At 41.7% G+C, this 23,545-nt stretch overlaps 3 non-coding genes across 3 annotated transcripts; 2 read left to right on the top strand and 1 right to left on the bottom strand.

Moving 5' to 3' along the window:
- The first annotated feature begins 6,997 nt into the window (after positions 1 to 6,997).
- On the top strand, positions 6,998 to 7,079 carry trnal-uag (transfer RNA leucine (anticodon UAG)). The gene has a single exon. It is a non-coding gene; the product is annotated as a tRNA-Leu (tRNA).
- A 4,455-nt stretch (positions 7,080 to 11,534) lies between these two features.
- Positions 11,535 to 11,607, top strand: trnak-uuu (transfer RNA lysine (anticodon UUU)). The gene has a single exon. It is a non-coding gene; the product is annotated as a tRNA-Lys (tRNA).
- Positions 11,608 to 21,030: 9,423 nt separating this feature from the next.
- trnal-caa (transfer RNA leucine (anticodon CAA)) lies at positions 21,031 to 21,141 on the bottom strand. Its single transcript has 2 exons — positions 21,104 to 21,141; positions 21,031 to 21,076 (listed from the first exon to the last, which is right to left on the bottom strand). It is a non-coding gene; the product is annotated as a tRNA-Leu (tRNA).
- Positions 21,142 to 23,545: the final 2,404 nt, after the last annotated feature.

Below are 23,545 nucleotides of genomic sequence, written 5' to 3'. Positions count from 1 at the left end.
AGGGCCAGTGAGCTGGAATCCGATTTTATCAGCCTTTTGGCTAAGATCAAGTTCAAGTGGCATGCCCGCAGTTCTTGTCTTTCCAAAGTTCTAGAAGGCGATCGAAGATCCTGAAGAGTGCTTGAGCTGGTATCGCCCTAGGTTGAGCCTAGGGGGTTAAGGCCAAGCAGCAGCTGTGCTGGGTGGGATCCGGCAGCAACGTTCTCTCTCTCTGCTCTCTCCTCTCCCCTCCCCCTTTCTCTTGCTCCGCCTCCTTGGCCTCTTGGCTGGGAGTAAGTACTCGTGGCCTGCCCGCGGTGCTTGCTTTCTTCCTCGAGACTCAGAAGCGCTATCCGCTCCCTTTCTCTTGCTCCACCTCCTTGGCCTCTTGGCTTGGAGTGGGTACTCGTGGCCTGCCCGCGGTGCTTGCTTTCTTCCTCGAGACTCGGAAGCGCTATCCGCTCCCTCTCTCTCTCTCCTCCTGCGCCTGCACCTAGCTGGGCTTTGCACACAAGGACAAAGTCCAGGGCTCACTCGCTGCTCCTTTAGCAGCTAAACCCTCCTCTCCACAGGACCTTGCTCTCTCTCTTTCTCTCCTTTTTTCTTTTTTCTCCTTTCCAGATGGCAGACAAGAAGACACTGATCCGGTTCCACTGGACCAAGAAAACAGAGGCGATGCCAACTGCGAAATCCTTTTTCATTACCTTCCTGAGAGGGATCCTGCAGTTGGTGGCCGGAGATCTCTACTGCCTGCAAGACAACAAGGCAGAGAGATACATGGAGGCCTACATGGCCACGGTCGCCTCATATGAAAAGGCAACGAAAATGATCAGAGAAAAAGGTAAGCACCCCCGTTTCTCAGATTTCAGGCCGGAGCCTATGAGGAAGACAAACCAGAGGACCATCACAGTCCTCACATACAACCCTTACTTGTTGCCAAAAAGTGCGACGGATGCGGCGCCGAGGGACACCTCCTTCACCAATGCAAGGTAAGCAAACCTTCGTTTGCGCAGGTGGTGGAAGCCGGCCGGCAGAAACCAGTCTCAAGACAAAGGGAGAGAGGTGAGAACAAAGAACCCGCACCTCCCCCGCAGAGAACCGAAACTGCCGAGGCCACACCCCCAGCCGCACCAGTGCCACAAGATGGCTGCCAGGACGACGGACAAAATGGCTGACCGGAGGAAGGGCCCTAATAACTCCCAGCAAGAAGGGTAAGAGAAAGCGGGAGAAGAGATGCAGGGCGGATCCACCTTCGGAAGGACAAAAGAAAAGAGTGGTAAGGGAGAACCGTTTCCTCTAGGACTAGAACTTTCTTCCCCCGAGGCCCAGGAACAACCAGAGGAGGCAGCCCAGGAAGTCAGAACCCCCTCCCCCGAGGCCTAGGAACAACAGGAAGAGGCAGCCCAGGAAGTGGAGCCCCCCTCCCCCAAGGCCCAGGAGCAACTGGAGGTCCCCGAAACTCCTGGAGAAAGGGAAGAAAAAAGCCTTCCCGAAGCGGTGGCGGAGAGTATCCTCGAGGAAGACAAGATTACTTTGAAGCCGCCCTGGAGCCGGGACTGATGGTAGGGCTGGACCTGTCCAGCATGTTTACCTTTCAGTCCCCAGCGAGACCTGGAGGGAGCCCAGCATATTCCCCCCAGGACCCGAACGAGAGTAGTTACATCTAGGCTAAACAGTGCCCCGATGTAGACTCCCAAGTTTTCCACTGTAAGCACAAAGAGAGGAGGTTCAACTTTCACTTGTTTAATCATGATTGTGAAACTTACCTTTCTAACAACTAACGTGAGAGGGCTAAGAGACCCGGTGAAAAGACGGGGAGTCTTTCATGATCTGGCCTCAAAGTCTTTCTCAGTTTGTTTCTTACAGGAGGTCCACCTGAAGGATGAAAGCGACAAGCTGACATTCTCCAGGGAATGGACGAAGGGAGAATCATGCTGGAGCGTAGGAGGGGTCCACTCTTCCGGAGTGGGAATCCTCCTCGGAAACCCAGAGATGACGCTGGTTTCCTCCTTCTCGGTGGTGCAGGGCCGGATCCTGGTCGCAGACATCGACTGGAGGGGGCAGAAGTTGAGAGCAATTAACGTCTATGCTCCGACGGAACCCTCTATCCGGAAGGAAGTGTTTGCTGACCTGGCCAGCTGCTGCACCACCAACAGACAGGTGGTGCTTGGCGGGGACTTCAACGTCGACCGGGAGAAGGGGAGCGATGCTAGCTCGGCAGAGCTGGAGTCGCTACTCAAGCAGTTCTCCCTGGTAGACGGTTTCAGACGGTGCCGCCCTAACGACGCCGGAACGACATGGAAAAACTCCCGGGGAGTGTGCAGCCGCCTGGACTACATCTTTCTGCACACGACCTGCTCCCTGGAGTCGGCGACGGTGTCCCCGGAGTGGTATTCCAGCCACGAGCGCTTGACGGTGGTGGCTAACACCAACCTGCCGGCATTCGGTCGTGGGTACTGGAAGCTGAACCGGGAGATACTGGAGGAAGACGACTTCAAGGCACTGTTCCGTAAAGACTACGCGAGCTGGGTCGATCTGAGAGACGGCTACAGCTCCATGGTGGAATGGTGGGAGTCGGTGAAAGACAGGACCCGAACCCTGGCGCAGACGTACTGTAGATGGAAGGCGGCCAGGGAGAGGAAGGAAGCTGCACGACTCCAGAGACAACTAGAGGAGGAGTACAGCTCGGCTAACGGGGGAGGAGCCTTCAATTCAGCCCGGGCACGGGACCTGAAGGAGAGGCTCCGCAAACTCAATCAGGTCCGAGGAGCTCAGAAAAAGAGGGTGATCCACGGCCTGAGACGGGGAGATGGAGAGGAAGTGCTGGACGAGAGCGACAAGGTAGAAGCGGCCACCGCTTTCTACACGGAGCTCTTTTCAGAAAAGCAGACGGAGGTGGAGGCAGGCGATGCTTTTCTGGAGGAGCTGAAGGCACGAGTACCGGAGGAGGTGAGGGAGGACTTGGAGGGTCCGATCGCGGCCGAGGAGCTGAAGGCGGCGCTCTTGTCCATGGAGAATGGCAAGGTGCCGGGGCCGGACGGACTCCCAAAGGAACTCTACACCTGCTTCTGGGACACCCTGGCGGCAGATCTGGTGGAAGTGGCGCAGGAGATCTTCCGCCGGGGGAGACACCATGAGGGAGGGCATCATCTACCTGCTCTTCAAGAGCCCTTAGCAGAGACGGTGAGACGGGACCCTGTCATCGACGGCCTGGAGATACCGGGAGGCGCGGGGGAAACCCTGAAGATCTCCCAGTTCGCTGTTCCTGAGGTCGGACAGGGGGTTGAGGAGGGCCCTGCAGGTCATGAGCCTCGGGGTCGAAGCTCAACCGCCGAAAGAGCAAACTGAAGTTCTGAAGCACAGGACGACGGCGCCGGAGGGTCTCGAGCTCTGCACGGAGCCCCTCAAAATACTGGGGGTTTCCTTCCAGAGCCAGGACAACGAGACCAACAACTGGACCGAGAGGATCGCCAAGGTGAACGCGAAGCTGGGTCTGTGGAAAACGCGGTAGCTGTCCTACACTGATTGTCTTGTTTTGGCCAAGATCTGATCTTTGAATTAAGGGACTACACTGTCTGCTTTGTAATTCAAAAATACATACAAATGTCAAGTTTTTTGTAGATATAAAGGTGTTCTCTGTTTTCAAAGGATAGTTACTTAATTGGCATAATGATTTGGTATTGATTTTGTATCGTTGTATTATAAAGTTTGTGCTTTCTGTGTTTTTATCGTATTGTGAACTTATTTTTTAAACAAATGCTTACAAAGGCAAACACGGCACACATCTGTTCATACCAGCGGTGAATTGTACATTTTTATTAAGTACAAGCTACTGTGCACTTCTAGGAGTATAACAAGTTCGATATAAAGTGGCAAAAATATAGAAGGGGAAAACACCCCAGACTGCATGTAAAGCCCTCGTTGTGACTGTTTTAGATAAAATGGCGTACTATGCATGAAATGTTGCAGAAACACAATCTGATATTTTGATACAGGTAGGCCAGCGCTTCCAAAGCACAAAAATTCGTATTCTATATTCTGGTCGCTTGCAGATTAGAATGGCATATGTTTAGCAATAATATTATTTATGGTACCTGAAAGTTTCAGGTTGTTGCACAAAGCTAAGGTATGCGTATATGTGATCTGACAACTGGAATCAATTTCCTGTCGTTAAACTCTGTTTATTTTTAAGTTGAGGCCCAGGATCCAAATCTTCAGTTCTGATTTTTTAAAGTGATATCTTTCCTTCCTGTCGTGGAAGTCACACGATGTGAACAATTGTTTTTTTTACGTTGCGATCCAAAGAGCCTCAGACGCACAGTCTAACAGTAACCAAACCAGAATGGATTCTGCTGGGAGCCGGGCTGAGCTCATTCTCACTCCCTGTGCTGAAAACAGAATTATTTCTTCCCCGAACATCGTCTACAGATCACTTGTGCGCTTTTAACCTTCTCGCAGCTACGGGCGAGACTGACGCTCATGATATGAAGGCACCCGCTGGAAGACATAACTCTCTAACTCTCACAATCGCGACAGACTTCGGTTTTAAAAAAAAATGTAGATATAGCCCTGAAAAAAGCATTAGCTTTATCAGTTTTTACATTAATCTATTTTGAATCAAAGTTTGATTTTTTTTATTGCATTTTACATTATAATAATAATCATCATCATCATCATCATTATTGCTTACACTTATATAGCGCTGTTCTGGATACTCCACTCAATGCGCTTTACAGGTAATGGGGACTCCCCTCCACCACCACCATTCTCCTGAATGATCACAGGACCTCGGTTTTACGTCTCAGCCGAAGGACGGCACCTGTTTAGTTTAGTGTCCCCGTCATTGTACTGGGGTATTAGGACCCGCATGGACCGCAGTGTGTGCGCCCAGCGACAGAAACCAGATGTGTGTCGGGCTCGGCTGTGAGCAGGACAATGACGTCACGGGGACAAAGTAGAGGAAATCAAAACGGTTCTATAAAAGACCTGTGTCAGCTGTTGGTTTGCAGTCTGGACTCTAAATCCTCCGATCCGATTTTAAATCTCTCTAATACCTGACCGGCTTCTTCCGAGTATTTATTCGTATACTTATTAGTAGTATGAAGGATGTGACAAATTTATGATTTCTTGGAACAAAATGGTTTTTATTTGCATTCGAAATGAAGCGGAATTTTAGCGCGACACACAAACCCTTTGTCTTTTTTAGATAGTGATTTTTAAACAGATATAAATGTAGAAAACGTGTTTTATTTTAGCACTACAATAGCAGGGTCAGTGGCGTAATGAATAACGCGTCAGGACTTCCATCAGAAAATTATACTGTAGGTTGGACTGCCGTCTGGCTTGTTTCGTTTATACCACTTACATTCTTTTATATAAATGAACTCCACCTGAAAGCTATAGAACACACTTTAGGTAAGTTGTCTGCAGCCTCATGCGAATTTCGACAACTTACCCAAAACACTGTACTGTCTGGAGTTCAGCTCCAGCTCTGAACTCAATTGCAATGAAAAACCATGCGTAACAAAACTGGAGAACAGCTGAACTTGTGCTCAGTTCGGTGATGAGGGTTCAGAACTGTCCTTGTTGTAATTAGCACGAACTGCACAGGCTCTGAATCAGACCATGTCAATTAGTCTGATCAGTGTAGGACACGTTAATGTAGAATTATTAATAGGCTTATTAGTTAGTTAGTTAGTTCAGGTTTACCCACCTGAACTAATGTAGAATTATTACTTGGTCTGTCTCTTGTTTGTATATAAATGAATGTCTCTGACAACTTAATGTTAGTTTTACGATGTAGGTCAGGCGTTGACATATGCACGAGTATACGAAATGTCTCACTCCTGATTCAACTCATGTTCTATAGGAGATTGGCGATTCCTCCTGTTTCTCGTACAACCATATCAGAACAGAAGACCGTGCCACCCAGCTGTGATTCAAGATCGACTCGCATCTTTATCCCTTTTTTGTTCGTGATCATTATTTTCTTTAGTTATGATCAATATTGAACTTTTTCGAAATGAAATGACAATAATAAAACATGCTGGCAGATTTTTGAAAAGCATTCGGAATTGACAGGGTGCCCCTTTGGAACAGTCGTCAGAAAATGTGAGAAAATGAAAGTTATGTAAGCTCTCACACAAAGCATTGAAGATTGGAATCTGAGTGTAAAAAAGCTACCCGTCTCCCAATGATAGGCAGGGATACACACCATGACTCGAATAGACTCAGCAAACTTTAACACCTATGATATTACGAGTGCTTTGCACGTGTCAAATTTCAAGAAGGAACTACTACAACAGTTGTGGACATAATTCATTACCACCGGCAAAGTCCAATACCGGCAACCTCTGAGAAAATAATGTTCACTCATGGAATTTGGTCTTTGAACGGCTGGCGGGAAAATTCATTTATACTCCTGTTGCACCCTCAGCTGAAACATGTTAAAATAACAACGCAGATTTGTTAGAGAACCTGACAAGAATTATTGGGTTAGCACTGTATGTATTCTGGTATATTTACTTTAATTTTAATATAAATGTAAACATGCATGCTGTATAATCTATTGTAATTTTAAAATATGTTAGCTGAGGATGCGAGGGGGGCTATTATACCTTGTGAAACACGCAAGGAACTGTAAAAAAGGCTGGTATTTGAAAAAAATTGGCGATCACAAGAAAACCACAATTTATGTGGTATTATCATCAATATCCTTCAAAATCTATGTTCAAATGAAGGATTTAAAGAAACTATGAAAAAAGCAACAGTAATAGCAGAGGATTTTGATTTTTTCTCTTCAAGTCAGTAGATCGACATAGAGTTGCGCCCCTACAAACAGCACAAAGGATGAAACCCACCTCCCTGTGCCGGTGAAAGTAGCGTTTGTGCTATTGAAAGCATCTCGGAAGATGAAGTTGCAGTCACTTCCACATGTCATGATATCATTAGATCGGACGACAAGAGCTGAAGCCCCCCAGTCCAAGCCAGGAATGTGAGGAAGACAGACATGGAGGAAGGTAGCGTGGCCGAGCGGTCTAAGGCGCTGGATTTAGGCTCCAGTCTCTCTGGGGGCGTGGGTTCGAATCCCACCGCTGCCAAATGTTAGTGTTTTAAGACCTGCAATACGATCAGTAAAAGCGCTTTTTGTTAGGCTGCGGGAGGTGTTTAGAGATAGACTTTCTAAAAGACAGGCTTAACATCAAGGCAGAAAAAATATTTTGTTTTCTCAACAGAAATTCTCTTTGGCACGTTCAGCTTTATGTAGGGAACAACATCTGCCGAGATCACTTTTGAGGCAGTGCACATGATAGTGTACCGGCAAGTAAATTTAATATTGGCTATGGTGGTGAGCTGCTTTTGTCTGTGAAACTTTTAATTCTTCACGCCGAATCGTTGGCAGGGGTAAAGCTTATTAAATCTTTGAACATAGCGCTCCATTAGAAGTACTTTGTTCGTGATCAAAAGAGATCAGAGGATTAACTTCATGAATTCACATAGCATACCTTACAGGAAAGATTTAAAAGGGGAATTGATTGTGCTTCCTGATGTTGTTCCTGTGGTTTCTTTGGATACAGAGGTGAATGTTCTTTGACGTTCTGCTAGAGTATCCACTGGGTGGGCTTTATCAATCAGCTCGGATAGGTCATCAGTGCTCCGCCTCCGGAAAATAATCAGCACTGTCGTTTTTTCCTGTGCTGTCTTTTAAAACATATAAGATCACAAGTTTACAGATTTCTCCAAATAACAACTATACATTTTAACCCAGCGGTTAGCATTCCTTCAATCCAATAGTTTTACTCCTGGTAAAAAGCAGTGAAATATATAGAGAGATGATATTCAAATATTTCAACATTCTTATTGGATTACCTGTATGGATATTTCGCTCAGAATTCCTAATATGATTTTGAGTTCAGTTTTGCTTTACTACTTTCAGAGTCTTTTATTGACCTTGCTGAAGCAGAGAAGTGACATAATCACAAATGCGACCTACCTGTGCTGCTGTTTTTGGTTAATAATGATTAAAAAAAAACAGCTCCTTGCATTAAGAGCAAGAGCAACCAACATGCTCGCTGGTTGTGTTTGGTATTTTCCGGGGTGCTCTTCCTCAGCTGCAAAGTTATTTGGTGAGCAAAGACCTCTGAGAAGGAGTCTGAATCCGTCAACAACACAGGAATTCTAAGATCGCACTGCTGTCTTGTGTACAGAGATCTGCTTTTTCCTTATAGAGTTTTTTGGTATTTAAGAACACGTATCCTACCTTGAATGCTAGTTTCAAAAGATATGTTACCGGATCACAGATTTTCTTGAAAAGATTTGGGGATGCACTTACCGGGATTCAAACCCGGCTCAATTATTTAGAAGGCACCTATACCACCAACTCACTTCTGAGAAACACCGGCACATTTCCGCAATCCTCCCTCTCACCTACAAAGTTATGAAGAGACAGACGTCCAATGAAAACTAATTTGATTCACTCAAGGCTCCGTTCTTTTATTGTGATGTCATTTTAATTAATGTTAGCTGTGATAAGGTGTTGTTTCTGTCTCTTAAAGTTTAAGTCTGCTCCTTTCTTCCTGGTTTAGAAATAACATGTTTCATGATTGTTTACAAACACCACTATCAATTATTTGTCCAGCTCTAACGCCTGTGTGCGTTGACAAGGCATCTCCAAAGGACATATTAAATAACATGATCCTTCCTGTTACCATTCCTGTGGTTGGAGCGTTGTTTCGCCCTTTTTCGTTCTTCTACAATATTTGCAGACAGGACTTTATCACTCGAGTTGTACAAAACAAGTCGGTCCATGAAAATCATCTGTACTGCTGTTGTTCTATGCGTAGTTTAATCAAGGTAGTCGAGTGAGGAGGTAAAAAAGCACTCCCCGTCGATAAATCAATCATCGTCGCCCGTGTGACTGGATATAAAAATAACAGATTCATTTTAACCAATCTCTGGAAGCTTCGATGCGGTTATTTTTCCTTCCTTATTTCTTCATTCCTATGAATTTACTCTGTAGTAGAGGAAACACAAAAGTGGGAAACTGCAGGCATCCTTCGTTAGTGGTGGATTGTGTTCAGAGAGCATCAGCACATCTCAGTTCTGTTAATAAGTCTGTTGGGGATATACCTCAGTGGTAGAGCACATGCTTTGCATGTATGAGGTCCCGGCATCTCCAGGTGCTTAATATTTCTGTGCTCACATTGCAATCTTCTGTTGAATGTGAACTCTTTGCTCATGTTCATAGAGAGCCAAGTTCACACAATTAAACTCAGGCACACTCGAAGTGCTACGGTGTTGCTCTGCTGTTTTAAATGTACCTCTAAAGCATTTAGTTCTGTTAACTACCAAATGATTTGAACTAATTTTATGTCATATTCAGGAAATCCAGAGGTCTTCAGACGTGTCGTGGCTGTTGAAGAAGACACCTTTTTAATCTCACCCGGGATTTCTTGAGAGATCATTCAGTGAGCGAGTCCTCCCTCTGGACTCCACACTGAGCTGAAAACTACGCGAATTCCATTGTACAACTGAGAAAAAAACTGATGGACCAAACAACGACATTTGATGATTACAAGAAATTCAAGAAACACAACAGTCCGAACACAGGTTTGAATCCCGAACGCTTAATTTAAAAGACAAAGCGAAGGATACGACCTGTAAACTCTCTTCGTGTCTTACAGTTTATAATATAAAAAAATCTTACTTTCGGAATAATTTCTTGCTGCTGATAGACTATTGTAGCGGCGAGGCTTAATAATAAGGCAGAATTAAGTGTTTCTGAGCTTCCCAAATGAGGCCCCATTTCTCTGTTCATCTCTGTGGTGCAGCCACAGAGAAACTATTCATGCAAGCTGATTTAAGGTTTGATAAGGACAGCTCCCAAAGGGGGATGCACTTAGCTAAGCCTGGCTGTCATGATCAATGGTCATCCATTGGCGCCTATCTGTCTAGGGAGTGCCAGATGGACATCTGGACTGCATTACTAAGTGTCAGGGGTAAGTGACTCATATCTCACCTTGATCAACCAATCAGGGACTGGTAGGGCCGAGTAACCCACGTGGGACTCTGATGCCCATAGAACTTTCAGCCAATCAATGAGCTGAAGTTCCTCCAGGTAAAAACAGGCAACACAGAGAGCCTGGAAGATTCGGTGAGATTCAGAAGGGATTCAGGAGAATTCAGTGGACTGTTCTAAAGGGAATTCAAAGGAGAATTCCAGGGCAAGACAGCCCAGGAGCAGAAGGCTCCCAAGGGCAGGACATTCTCGCAGCGTGCCTCCTGACCATCCTGAGACTTAGCCCGGACAACCACGGAACGGCCAGTGTGTCCGAGTGCCAGAACTTTCCTTTGTTCTAAGAGTCTAGAGTGGAGGTTGCCAGAGAGTTACCAGCAGCAGGCCTCGTGGACAGGTTGGACCTGTGGACAGCTGAATCACTATTCAGAACTAGCTCTTCATCAGGAACGAACCGGTCCTCTTCCTGACTTGCTGGGACCCACAGTCATCTTTTCTCCTGTGCACAACTTTGCTAGTTAAAACCAACAATGAGCATCAGCAGCGCACCGTCACAAGCTGCACAGCACAGCCTGGCACGCAGCCAGTGAGCGCTGATTGGACAGCAACAGCCTCCAACTGTTTCTTTGAGTCCGCAGGAGATCTGAATCCCCAGAGATTGGATGAGTATTCAACTTCATTGCATTACTGCTCGAGAATTCAATTGTTATCCCAACCAGTTGATATCAATTTAATTCCTAAGAGTTATGTACTTGTTTTGAGTATCTAATGTAGAAGTTATAACCAAGTTCATTTATGAAACGGTCTTAATGAATGATATACTGAACGTATGTCCTCTTGATACGTGTAACTCTTTGTAACTGACCGAATATACCTTTTGTATTCTGATAACCCTCTCGATAAGATCTGTTAGGTTTATATGCATATTCTATGTATTAATAAATGTATCCTCGTGTATTAGTACCTGTGTGTGCGTTGTTTGAGTTATGTCGCATGGTTGGATTCTAAAGCCATCAAAAGAATCAACTTTGTGATTTACTGCTACAATTAATAATTGTCTCAGTAAATGCCCAAACCCTACAGAACTGGTGCCTTCAGAGAGCCACTATGATTACATATTTGGCGTCCCTGAGCCGGTTTTCTTACACTATTTATTGAATTTTAACAAAAGTGTGCACACTTATAGAACTAAGGCATTGAAAGTTTTTTTAATTGTTGTTCCAAAAAATGTTCCATTTGTTTTCGTTCTTAATGTTGTTGATTAAAAGATCTTATTAAATGCGAAAAAATCTGAATGTGAAAAAAGGTCAAAATGCTATTGAAAAAATCAGTAATGTGAGGAAAGATGAATTGTGGGAGCCCCTTACCTCCCCATGTCATGCTGTATTTCTCACTCATTCTACTGGGAGTGGTGCCGTTGCTTCTGGATAAAGTCTGTCAGTAGATATTCCAGACGGGTCAGGTACTGTATGACTGCGCTTCGGCACAAGAAGAGACATGTGACTTGCGAGGATCACGACAGTATCATTCACCGTCCAGAGCCTGGATAGCTCAGTCGGTAGAGCATCAGACTTTTAATCTGAGGGTCCAGGGTTCAAGTCCCTGTTCGGGCGTTTGTGTTTTCCTTAAGTGTATTGTGAATTTAATTATAAATCGTATTTTATCTTCCACTCTTCTAGCTGTACTGTCGATATTTTAAAAGTTAATCACTTGTATTTTCTTTAGTGTTTCCTTTCACAAACCGAAAATGTTCAAGACTATTTTGTCACCACACTCCACGTAGAAAATCACAGGAAAAGAAAAGGAAACGCAGTGAGGAGCTCACACAGTGAGTACTCTTGAATACAACAAGAGGAAAGGCACACTGTGGAACATCACGTCCAAGTTTACAGTGATGGCTTCTATTTCCACTGATGAATGAGACAGATTCATGAGGAGATCCTCAGCACAATTAAGCGAATACATTGCTATTTCGGTCTGATGCAGAGGCTCCATGTGTGTCAGCAGTACTATAAATTTTAAGTCTTATACACTTTCAGGGGCTGCATCTGTAGGGCTTCATCTAAGAAGACTGTTTTACTTTACCACACGGTTACATTCACCCACCCAATTTATTCTCAGAATACCCAATGGCTCAATAACCCTGTTTTCCCCTGGGAACCACCAGTGTACAGTCCCATTCCATTCACAAATATAACAAATATATTAAATTAATATATTCAATGAACAAATATATTCAATGAACTGTGTAACAGAGAGCTGGAATTGTTTTTAGGGATGGCTGAGTGGCTAAGGTGTTGGACTTAAGCTCAATAAGCAAATGTCTATGTGGGTTCAATCCCTGCTCCTGTAATTTGCTTTTGAAGTGACAGAACACTTTGAAGATTTACACTCTATTAAAATATGTATTTACTAAATTTCAGTTCTCATCACACCCTGGGATAACTGAACTCTCACTATCACATACTTAAGGCTTTACATGCATTAGCTGTGATACAGCTCCTAATAAAGACAGAATGAAACTGTATCAATAATAAATGACATGTTTTAAACAAACGTGTAGTGATAAACTTCATTATTAATAAAAGTGGTGTGACGGGAAAGCAAATTAAATATTACAATGATATTCCAAGCAACTGATGTGTGCCGGAACCAAATGTCATCCACTGTGGGCTTTGTAAATTGTTTAAAAATTGTAAGTGAAGTTGAGATAATTAACAATTTGTTGAATCCTGCAGTTACAGATTAAAATGTGAGAAGAATTTCTCTGGGTTTATCTCTGTCCGAGTGCCTGATGTGAATATGCTGAACACAGTGTCTTTGATTTATGTACTCAAACAACCAAAGAATCCCATTCTTGTCATCCTATGGTTTGTCAAACGTGATTTTTTCAAAGTGGGTGCGATTTCGTTTAGTCTTTCGCTCTTGTACTAGAGCAGTAATGTTTCTAGACGTGCATGAGCATGGTATAGCAGGCTGACAGCAGGAACACGTGGCCCACAAGCAGTGACAGTATCAGAGGTGTCTGCAGTATGTTGGTTTGTGAGCAGCGATAAAATAAAATGCCGAGGAAGCAGGTGTGCCTGCATTAATACAGCTCCATCGAGCGGAAAAAGTAACAGAAGAACCAACCTAAATCCAACAAAAAGTTTCTGCAGCTGAAATCACAGGCAAAACCACTGCAGGCTTGAACTCACAACCTCAGCATGACTTCACTATGTACTGTGACATAAGTACAATGCACTGACCAACTGTGCCACTGGAGCTGCACAATGGGCTTGTTACATGTCTTAGATGTATTTATTGGAAGGTTGCAGAAATCATAAATCACTGATTTCATTATCTGCATGTTTAATATCTAGGAGAGAGAACTCCTTCAGGTTCTACAGCTCATAAGTGCACTTTAAGAAGTCTTTGCTTTTGTGAGATGGATCTCCGAGGTGCATCTTTTTCTTATTACTAAAGATACCTCTACATTGTAAACTAAAAGACCTAGAAAAAGGAACATGGCATTAGTTGAAATAAGCACTGAATGGGTTAAAACCCACGCTCTTTGAATTGCTAAAGTGATGCCTTGTGGAGAATAAATCAACATACTTTATTCGCACAGGTCACTCGGCCACGGACAAGAACCATCAGCTACCACCAGTATTATTATCATTATTATTATTATTCAACCATTTGGGGAACAATACAGTTGAACAATCCCACTGTTCTTATGGCAAGAAAAATAACATGAGACCACTGTAAGAGGAAGAGTGTTGTAATTGTTTGAACAATTGATATCTATTTTTCCCTCTTATGGGCAACCCTGTGGTATTTCTTTTTCTCTTCGTTGTTGTGCATGGGCTAGTTCTACAGCGATATTTGCCGCAGAAATTTCTGCGCAGCTCCATATTAAATCTGTTCTCAACTGCAACGGACAGAAGACGACTCCAGTAGATAGCTGTGTAGTTGTGTAGGACCACACACGACAGTGATAGTGCGGCTCTTAATGGACTTGTACACAGACCACATGAGAGGCAAGCAAAATGCTTTTAAAATTCCACAGGCTCACCAAGTCAGAGGAACAGCAATGAACTGAAAAGATCTGTTACAGACATCTATGTTAACCTCTTTAGAGCTATAAATGCCATTTGTTTAATTTATCTGTGGATTAACACTCCCAAGTAACAGCACCTTACAGTATATTAATGTTAATTCAACTGGTGGACATTAGCTGGTGTTTTTTGTAACAATTTGCTTGCTCTGCTGTAAGGAATAATAATAACATCACTTTATTAACCCCTTACAATTTATTGCATTAGAAATGATCTTTTTGCATACCCCAGCTTGCTCTCCATGAGACACAGATAAGGAGAGAGACTGGGGTCAGAGCACAGGATCTGCCATTGTATGGTGCCCTGGAGCAGTTGGGGTTAAGGGACTTGCTCAGGAGCCCAATTGAGTAAGATTCCTCTGCCAGCAGAGGGATTTGAACAACCAACCTTCCAGCCACAGGCACAGATCCTTAGCCACAGAGCCACTGCTCCACCCCAAGTATGTAAAGTAAAGCAAAGAATATACAGTATATAAAGCACGCAAACTTAAATGTTCAAAGTTTTCAGGCTCTTTAGCATTTTCCTTCACATATGGAAAAAGTTCGATGTGTTCTTGTCACATTTCTACACGTAGATAACACAAGATAACACGTACACAAGAACGGATGTAACAGTACAGGACATACAGTGAGGAATTCGCGCAGCTTTCAGCTCAGTGCGAAGTCCAGAGGGAGGACTCGCTCCGTGAATGATCTCTCAGGAAATCTTGGTTGAGATTCAACAGGTGCTTTTTCAACAGCTACGACAAGTCGGAAGACTCATTGAAGTCCGAAAAGATCAGCCTCACTGTTCACTGTCCTACTGTTCTCTGCTAATGTAGAGGGTGAATGTTGATTTAGGTGAATGTAAGGTTTCTTTCTTGTAAAATATTTTCGAGCGTATTTTTGCAGCTGAAAATTAATCTTGTGCATTTGAATTAATTCCGATATTGTCACCTAATTCTATACATTGTTTCATCAGACTAGAACATTTAGAGGAGCTCAACTGCATTAATTAATTGCATAGTGATAGTATTTCTTAACGTTTAAATACTTCAGTCAAAAATGTAGAGAAGGTGCTCCTATTTTCACCATTATAAGAACTGTGATGCACCAGTATTATTTACTCTCATAAAAGTATTGTAATTGTATTGTTCTGTTCCTTTACAGTCTTGAGTGACACAAATCTCTTTTACTGCACTACACTTCTCCAGAGGCCAGTTCAGCACACAAGGATCCTCAGTCAAACAACCTGCAATCACTTGATAAAAGCCACTTCTTATCCTTTCTCTAAGTGTTAGTGCTACTATTGTATGGAAAGGAGGCGACTTGACAATGAAATTTTAAAGTCTTCATGAAGAAAGAGTCTTCATGAAGGTGTGCATCGTGAAGCTCTCCACTGGCAATTGACCAGGCTTGTGAAGAAACCAATCTCATTCAACAATCATACAAATTGCACAGCTTAAGGCACATGAAGCGAAATCCGTGGGCTAATTGACACAAAACAATGTCCCCTTCAGATTATCCGCAAAGCTGTTTTGCTTGTTGACCACCTCTTCCTACATTACAGTGAGCACATACTGTATATTTCAGTATCTTTTATTTACCTTACTATTTTACTGTCCCTTTCCCCCATGTGGAGATGTATCCACAGCCAAAACCCCATAGTTCGCCCTACATTTGTGCCAGTTTTACAATCGGTGTAGGAGCCTGCCTTACAGAGGTCCAGTGGCACAGATGGTTAGTGTGTGGTATGCATGTAGCTGTACACAGTGGAGTTATAATGAGGTTTTGTGTTCAAGCCTTCCCTGGAGCATTAAGTCTTTTGAATGTTTTCCACCCATAAAAAGTTCATTCGCCGTAGTAGTTTCACTGTGACTTTGCAGGTAAAATATTCTTTTTGAGAATAATATTTCATATGCGATAAATAACTGAACTAGAAAATATTGGAAAGAAATTGCTTGTCACACTATTCGCAGCAGGCACTCAGACACAGAAATGTCCTGTCATTAAAGAAAATTCATGAAGAATAGGAGTGACATCATTGCAAAGGCGATATTTTCTGATGTCTGTTTTGGTTAATCATTTGCGTGGTAATTACTTCTGTCATTATTACTAATACTGATAAAAACAGAGGACACAGCTCTTTGGACATTGGGCAGGACTCTAGAAAGTGTTTTTATTTGCAAGTGGCTCTGGAACTCAACACCTGGTGATGGGTCACTTCTGTCAGACACACCAGTGGAACCCAAGCCCACCTACACACACACTGATAGATAAACACCTACACTCTCACACACATTTACACTCACAGACACATCACACATTTATACACACAATAAGACACTCACACACTCACATATGTACACTCACAGACTCACAGATACACAAATAGATACTATATATGCAAATAGACACCGCATACACTCTTGGGTACAGGTACACTATAACTAACACTAATGCAGATACTGCTAATATTACAACAGTAACACTATCACCAAAACTTACACTATCATTGTTACTAACACTGACAAAAACTACTACTAGACTAATAATACTTATAATAACAGTAATACTCTCATGAAAACTAACATGATGATAAAACTAAAACTATCAGTAATGCTATCATCATTAATACTCACATAGACACTACACACACTGACAGACATGCCCACACATACACTTACAAATATAAAACTACACACTAACAGACACCACACACTCATGGAAACAAACCATACACACACACATTCTCAGTCATGCATTCACAGAAACAAAAAGACACTAAGCATACTCATAGACACACGCTCACAGACACCAAAGATACATCAAAGATAGATTTTATAGGTGTAGAAACTAGTAAATAAAGCCAATGATTTGTTTTAGAAATTTATTCTTAAAATATACAATTATTCACACCTGAAAAATATGTAGTTCAAATTATACATTATATACAATATTGTAATAAGCAAATGGCTAATCATCATAAAAAAACACAAGTATTAAAGCTACAAATTCTGGTAACATGGCAATATATATATATATTGTAATGACAAACAAACTAATTACATGAACTCAAAACCACATTTCGATTCAAATATAAGTTTTAAAAATTACAACTTCTATATTTCAACGAAAATATTATTAATATAGCACAAACGCTACTTTCTAATAAAGACAAAAAGAAACAGTTTTGTGTCTCATGGTGATCCTCCTCTCGATCCTAATGAAATGTTTAATATGATCCCTCGAGAAAAAAAGGTGTCAATATCTGCCTGGAATGATTGATGCCCCATCAAACATTTTGTAATATCTCCGGAAGTTCATACTGTAGAAACCTGATTTGTGGCTTAAATTCAAGGTAAACAAGACTAAGGAAACAAGTTAAAAACTTGATGTGGAACTGTGATCTAAATCACCCAAAACATTTCACTATATTCGGCAGTATGTGCCAGAGAGAAGTGCCTAATAGCTCAGGTGGTGGAGTGGAGGATTGTAGTAGGAACAGTTGCGAATTCTTATGTCACTAGTTCGTATCCGGCTTGAAGGAAGGTGCTTTTTGTATACTTTAACGAAAGAGTTAAAATAGCAAATCATTTTCACTCAGACGTTGATCCAAAGCTCAATAAACCACGAAGCAGAAGCTCTTGTTCCGAATTCAGCTACTGTCTGATTGTCTTGTTTTGGCCAAGATCTGATCTTTGAATTCAGGGACTACTCTGTCTGCTTTGTAATTCAAAAGTATATACAAATGTCTTGTTTTTTTTTGTAGATACAGTGGTGTGAAAAAGTTCCTGATTTCTTATTTTTTTGCATGTTTGTCACACTGAAATGTTTCAGATCATCAAACAAATTGAAATATTAGACAAAGATAACACAAGTAAACACAAAATGCAATTTTTAAATGAAGGTTTTTATTATTAAGGGAAAAAAAATCCAAACCTATATGGCCCTGTGTGAAAAAGTGTTTGCCCCCTAAATCTAATAACTGGTTGGGCCACCCCAACAGTTATTAGAATGCCACCCCAACAGAATGCTTGATTCAAAGGATAAGTACTTAATTGGCTTTATGATTTGGTATTGATTTTGTATCGTTATATTATTAAGTTTGTAGTTTTTGTGTTTTTAAACAAATGCTTACAAAGGTAACCCCGGCACACTTTCTGTTTATATACACACAATCTGTTTATACCAGCGGTGAATTGTACATTTTTATTTACAAGCTACTCTGCACTTTTGGGAGTATAACAGGTTCGATATAAAGTGGCAAAAATATAAAAGGGGAAAATACCCCAGATTGCGTGGAAAGGCCTCGTTGCGACTCTTGTTTTATTGTTAAATACAGCGTACTGTGCACGAAATGTTGCAGAAACACAATCTGATATTTTAATTATTATTTTAATAATTTTATAAGTATGAGGCCAAATATTCAGTTCTGATTTTTTTAAGTGATATATTCCCTTCCTCTCGTGGAAGTCACACGATGTGAGCAATTGTTTTTTTTTATTTATTTTTTTCACGTTGCGATCCAAAGAGCCTCAGACGCCCAGTCTGTCAGTATCCAAACAAGAATGGATTCTGCTGGGAGCCGGACTGAGCTTATTCTTGCTTCCTGTGCTGAAAACAGAATTAGCTCTTCCCCGAGCACCGTCTACAACTGCTGGATAGTGCTCTGCCTCCTACTAATCCAGCAATTAGTTTGATGAAAGACAGATCACTTGTGTGCTTTTAACCTTCTCTCAGCTACAGGCGAGACTGAAGCTGGCGATATGTAGGCACGCGCTGGTACACCTTCTCTAACTTTCACAATCGCGATAAACATTTTTTTTAAATAGACCTTTGAAAAACTAGATATAGATAAAACTAGATAAAAACATTATCTTTATCGGTTTTTACATTAATCGATTTTGAATCAAATTTGATTTTTGTACATTGCATTTTACATTGAAAAAAACGTGCATACCTAATCCACCAACGGACAGAGCAATATTTTACGTTGCCTTCCAGAGCTTCCAACGTTTGATGGATTTGTATGGGTGTCTGTATGATAGCACTGGCGCAGGTGCAAAATCCACTTTCACGTAACTTTTTCAGTGTCTTCTCCTCTCACAAATGGATCGAAACACAGGAGCCAATATTAGAGCAAACGACAGGTGTTTAAACAGAGGATGTCCCAGTGTCTGCGACAACGCATTGTATACATGCAAATGGTTTATCATTTAAAACCCAACAACATTCTTTTTCTCCCTGGTGCTAATCAGCTACAGTACCACACATGCGAGCTGTTGTGTGAAAGAAAATTCATATGTGCATAGGAAGGCAGAATAAAATCCAGAACTGTACTGGTGATATTGATAAACAGGGTTCATGTTCACAATAAAACTTTATTGTATAAAACGTTATAATTCGTAAATATATATTTTTTTAATTATGCAAAGTGTCTGTTAAACCATTCATGAAGGAGTTTTAGACAAAAAACACACAATTATATGAGAAAATATATTTATTAAGTTAAATGTGCATTTAACTTACTTTTTAACAATTTCAAGTTAAAGGTTGATGGAAATTGTTGCCCTGCTTTTTTGTCATAAATACACAAGCTTGTTATGTCTTATGTCAGAAATAAACTATATGAAATTCATTAAAGCAACAAAAAGTAAGCGCCACAAAGAAGACAAACATTTGCGTTTATAGTGCAATGTTATCTCGAGCCTTTAAAATTACTTAAAACACAATTTGTTTTTCTCTGTGGCTTTGTCATTTAGGTGTGTTGTTTTTTTTACACATTGTAAAAAAGTCGCTAAATCATACGAAACATAAAAACTCCAATTGTAAACTCCAATTCATATTCCTGAATCTTAAACCTATGGAGTATTTATACCTTGTCTTAGTATTTGTGAATATTACAGAGCTCCTTTTCAAACTCTGTTAGTATGGTTTAGTGCTTAGGTTTCCTGGTTTTTCACCCAGGCGGTCTAGGCTTGACTCTTGGTATAGGAGCGCGTCTGTGTTGCCTTCTGGATTTCAAATGAGCAGCTCAGTGTAGAAAAGAGCCCCGTAGATCAGCATGTACATTTGCCTGGACAGTAGAGTTTTCAGAAAGCCACCTGGCTTTCTACGAACAAGTAATGAGACATAGAGAGAGGTTTAGGAAGTAATGTGGCCACGCGGTCTAAGGTGCCTGGATTAAAGCTCCAGTGTCTTTGGGGGCGTGGGTTTAAATCCTCCTGCTACCAGATGCTTCTGTGACCCATTTTCTTCTGAATTGGAAAGCAATCAGTGGAATTGTGTTTTGACAGTCTCTTGAGAACCTAAGCAAAGTTTTTAGAGATACTTTCAGCTTGACATCAAGGCAGGAAACAAAAGCTGTATTGCATCCTCTCAACCCAAATGCACTTTGCCACCTTTAGCGTTATGCAGGGAACAAGCATAACGTCTGCTGATCACTTTCCAGTCAGTGCAAATCGTACTGTGTTTTAATATCGGTTGTGCTGGCGTACTGCTTCTGTCTGTGAAACTTTAATGTTGTGCTAAGAGTTAAGAGGAGTGCTTAATGTAAAGAGGAGTGTATGAAGGTCATAACAGAGGGAAGACACGTGTGTTCCTCACGGGAAGCTGTCACTCTGCATTCTGTAGGGCTACAGGTTGATTTCACATGCCACATTTAATTAAATACAGGAGAAACCGCAAGGAAAACCATATGTTTTAATAAATCTTCTGGATTTATATTTCGGTGTTTCACCTTTGAATGCATACCTTGGCCGTAAATCTTTACTCGATTACAGCCACGCCAAACAGTTCTTAAGGCAGAAATCAAAGCTTATTTGACTTTCTGCTAATAATGTGTAAGTGCTCATGAAGCATTTCCCTGCCCACCATGTGCCCACAAACCGTTCTCTCCGTTTTCCTCTTCCTGTCGTTGTCAGCGAGCACAACAAGACGGGAAAAATGACAGAGCTGTCAGGAATGGGATTTGAACCCATGCCTCTATTCAGAGAGCAGAACACCCAAGCAACAGAAAGACAGGAGTCCTTGAGTCTGCCACCTTAGACCACTCGGCCATCCTGATTAGTTTCATAGGTCAGTGTGTTTAAAGCACCAGTAGTTCACAAAACTAAGAAATGCTTTGCTGGAGAAGCGCCACGTTGCCTGTTGTTGCCTAAATTGATCCTGGAAATCAAATATTCGGATCGATTCAGAGTGTGCTTTACAGCCTATGTGCAATATTTTTAATTGTTTAAAAAAAGTGTGTACTGTGTACTATGTTTAGGACTAGTTAGTGTGGTAGAATATGGAGATCATCTCCAGCTCTGAGCTCAACCGCAACAAAGAGTCATGCTGAACAAAGTCAGAGCTCAGCTGATCGTGTGCTCAGTGCGGGGCTCAGGAGCATTGTTGTGGTGCACGAACTGCAGGGGCTCTGAATCAGAACATTTCAATTTATCTGTTCAATAAGTTAAAATGCAGGACACGTTAAAATAGGATTATTACTTTGTCTCTGTCCCGTTTGTATATAACTGAATGTCCCTTACATTTTTAAGGACACATACCTACTAATGTGATACTCATTGCAAATAGTCCCAAAACAAGCAGGTCTGGCAGCTGCGGGGTTGAAGGTGAACATGTATCATATTCTAATGGATACTATTTCCATTGATGAATGAGACAGATTCAAAAGGAGATCCTTCACACGATTAAGCGAACACATTGCCTTTTCTGTCTGATGTAGAGGCTCCATTTGTGTCAGCAGTACTATAATTGTAAGTCTTATACACTTTCACGGGCTGCATCTGTAGCGCTTCATCTAAGAGGATTGTTAGAGCACAGTTACATTCACCCACCCAACTTATTCTTTGATCATCTAAGAGGATTTTTTTACTTTCGCACACGGTTACATTCGCCCACACAACATATAATCTCTGAATGTCCAATGGCTCAATAACCCCGTTTTCCCCTGGGAACCACCAGTGTACAGTCCCATCCCATTCAAAAATATAACAGATATACTCATTTGATATATTCAATTAACAAATATAAAAAGATATTATGAACAAGAGAACTCTTGATTATATAGATCCAGGTTTACACAATTAATTCATGCATACTCGAAGTGCCTGAAGTCTTGCTCTGCTGTTTTAAATATACCTCCAAAGCATTTAGTTGTGTTAACTACCAAATTATTTGAACTAATTTAACGTTATATTCAGGAAATTCAGAGAAAGTCTTCAGACTTGTCGTGGCTTTTGAAGAAGCCACCTGTTGAATCTCACCAGGGATTTCTTGAGAGATCATTCAGCGAGCGAGTCCTTTACTACTTTCAGAGAGTCCTTTATTGACCTTGCTGAAGCAGAGAAGCGACATAATCACAATTGTGACCAGTTTTTCTGCTGTTTCTGGTTAATAATGATTGTTATTTTGTATTTTGATTAATATTTTTCATAGCGTTCTTCCTCAGCTTTTAAGATATTTGGTGAGCAAGAACCACTGAGAACGAGTCTGAATCAATCAAGAACACATATGGTACTGCTGTCCTGTGTACAACTGCTTCGTCCTAATTGAGCTTTTCAGTGTTGAAGAAGACGTTTCCAATTTCGATTGCTGGTTTCAGAGGATGTGCTACAGGATCACAGATTCAATTGAAAAGATTTGGAGATGCATTGGCTGGGATTCAAACCTGGCTCAATTTCATGAAGGCACCTATACTCAGCAACGAGAGGAAAGGAGAAGGGGCAAGAGGTAGTGGCTGAATGGTCTAATATGCTGGATTTTAGGCTCCACTCTCTCAGGGGCGTGTGTTTAAATCCCACTACTGCGCAATGTTTTAAGACCTTACTTCCTGAGATTTGTAATATGGTCAGTTAAAGCACTTTATGTGAGTATCTCTTATGTCAGCGCTACAATCCCTGGCATCTTCAGGTGTTTTATATTACTGTACTCACATCGCAATCTTCTGTTGAGTGAGAACTCTTTGCTCGTGTTCATAGAGAGCCAGGTTTACCTTTTGAATCTCACCCGGGATTTCTTGAGAGATCATTCAGCGAGCGAGTCCTCCCTCTGGACTCCGCACTGAGCTGAAAGCTGCATGAACTCCTCACTGTGTGTCCTGTACTGTTGCAAGTGCTCTCGTCTAGATGTGGAGCACAGCGACAAGAACACCTTGAACTTTTTTCATAAGTGAAGGAAAATTCAAAAGAGTATGGATTGTATAAAATATCCATTGGAAAATTCGAGAAAAAACTGAAGGACTAAACAACGACTTTTGATGACTACAAGAGATTCAAGAAACACAACCGTCCGCACACGGGCTTGGATCCTGAATGCTTAAGTTAAAAGACAAAGCGAAGGATGCGAACTGTAAACTCTCTTCACGTCTTACAGTTTATGAAATAAAACAATTTCTTACTTTCTTAATAATTTCTTATTATTACATACCCACACATACACTTACAAATATACAACTACACACTGACAGA

Source organism: Lepisosteus oculatus, chromosome 14, assembly GCF_040954835.1.
Source record: "Lepisosteus oculatus isolate fLepOcu1 chromosome 14, fLepOcu1.hap2, whole genome shotgun sequence".
NCBI classification, from domain to species: Eukaryota; Metazoa; Chordata; class Actinopteri; order Semionotiformes; family Lepisosteidae; genus Lepisosteus; species Lepisosteus oculatus.
This window is presented reverse-complemented; position numbering and strand designations above follow the sequence as displayed.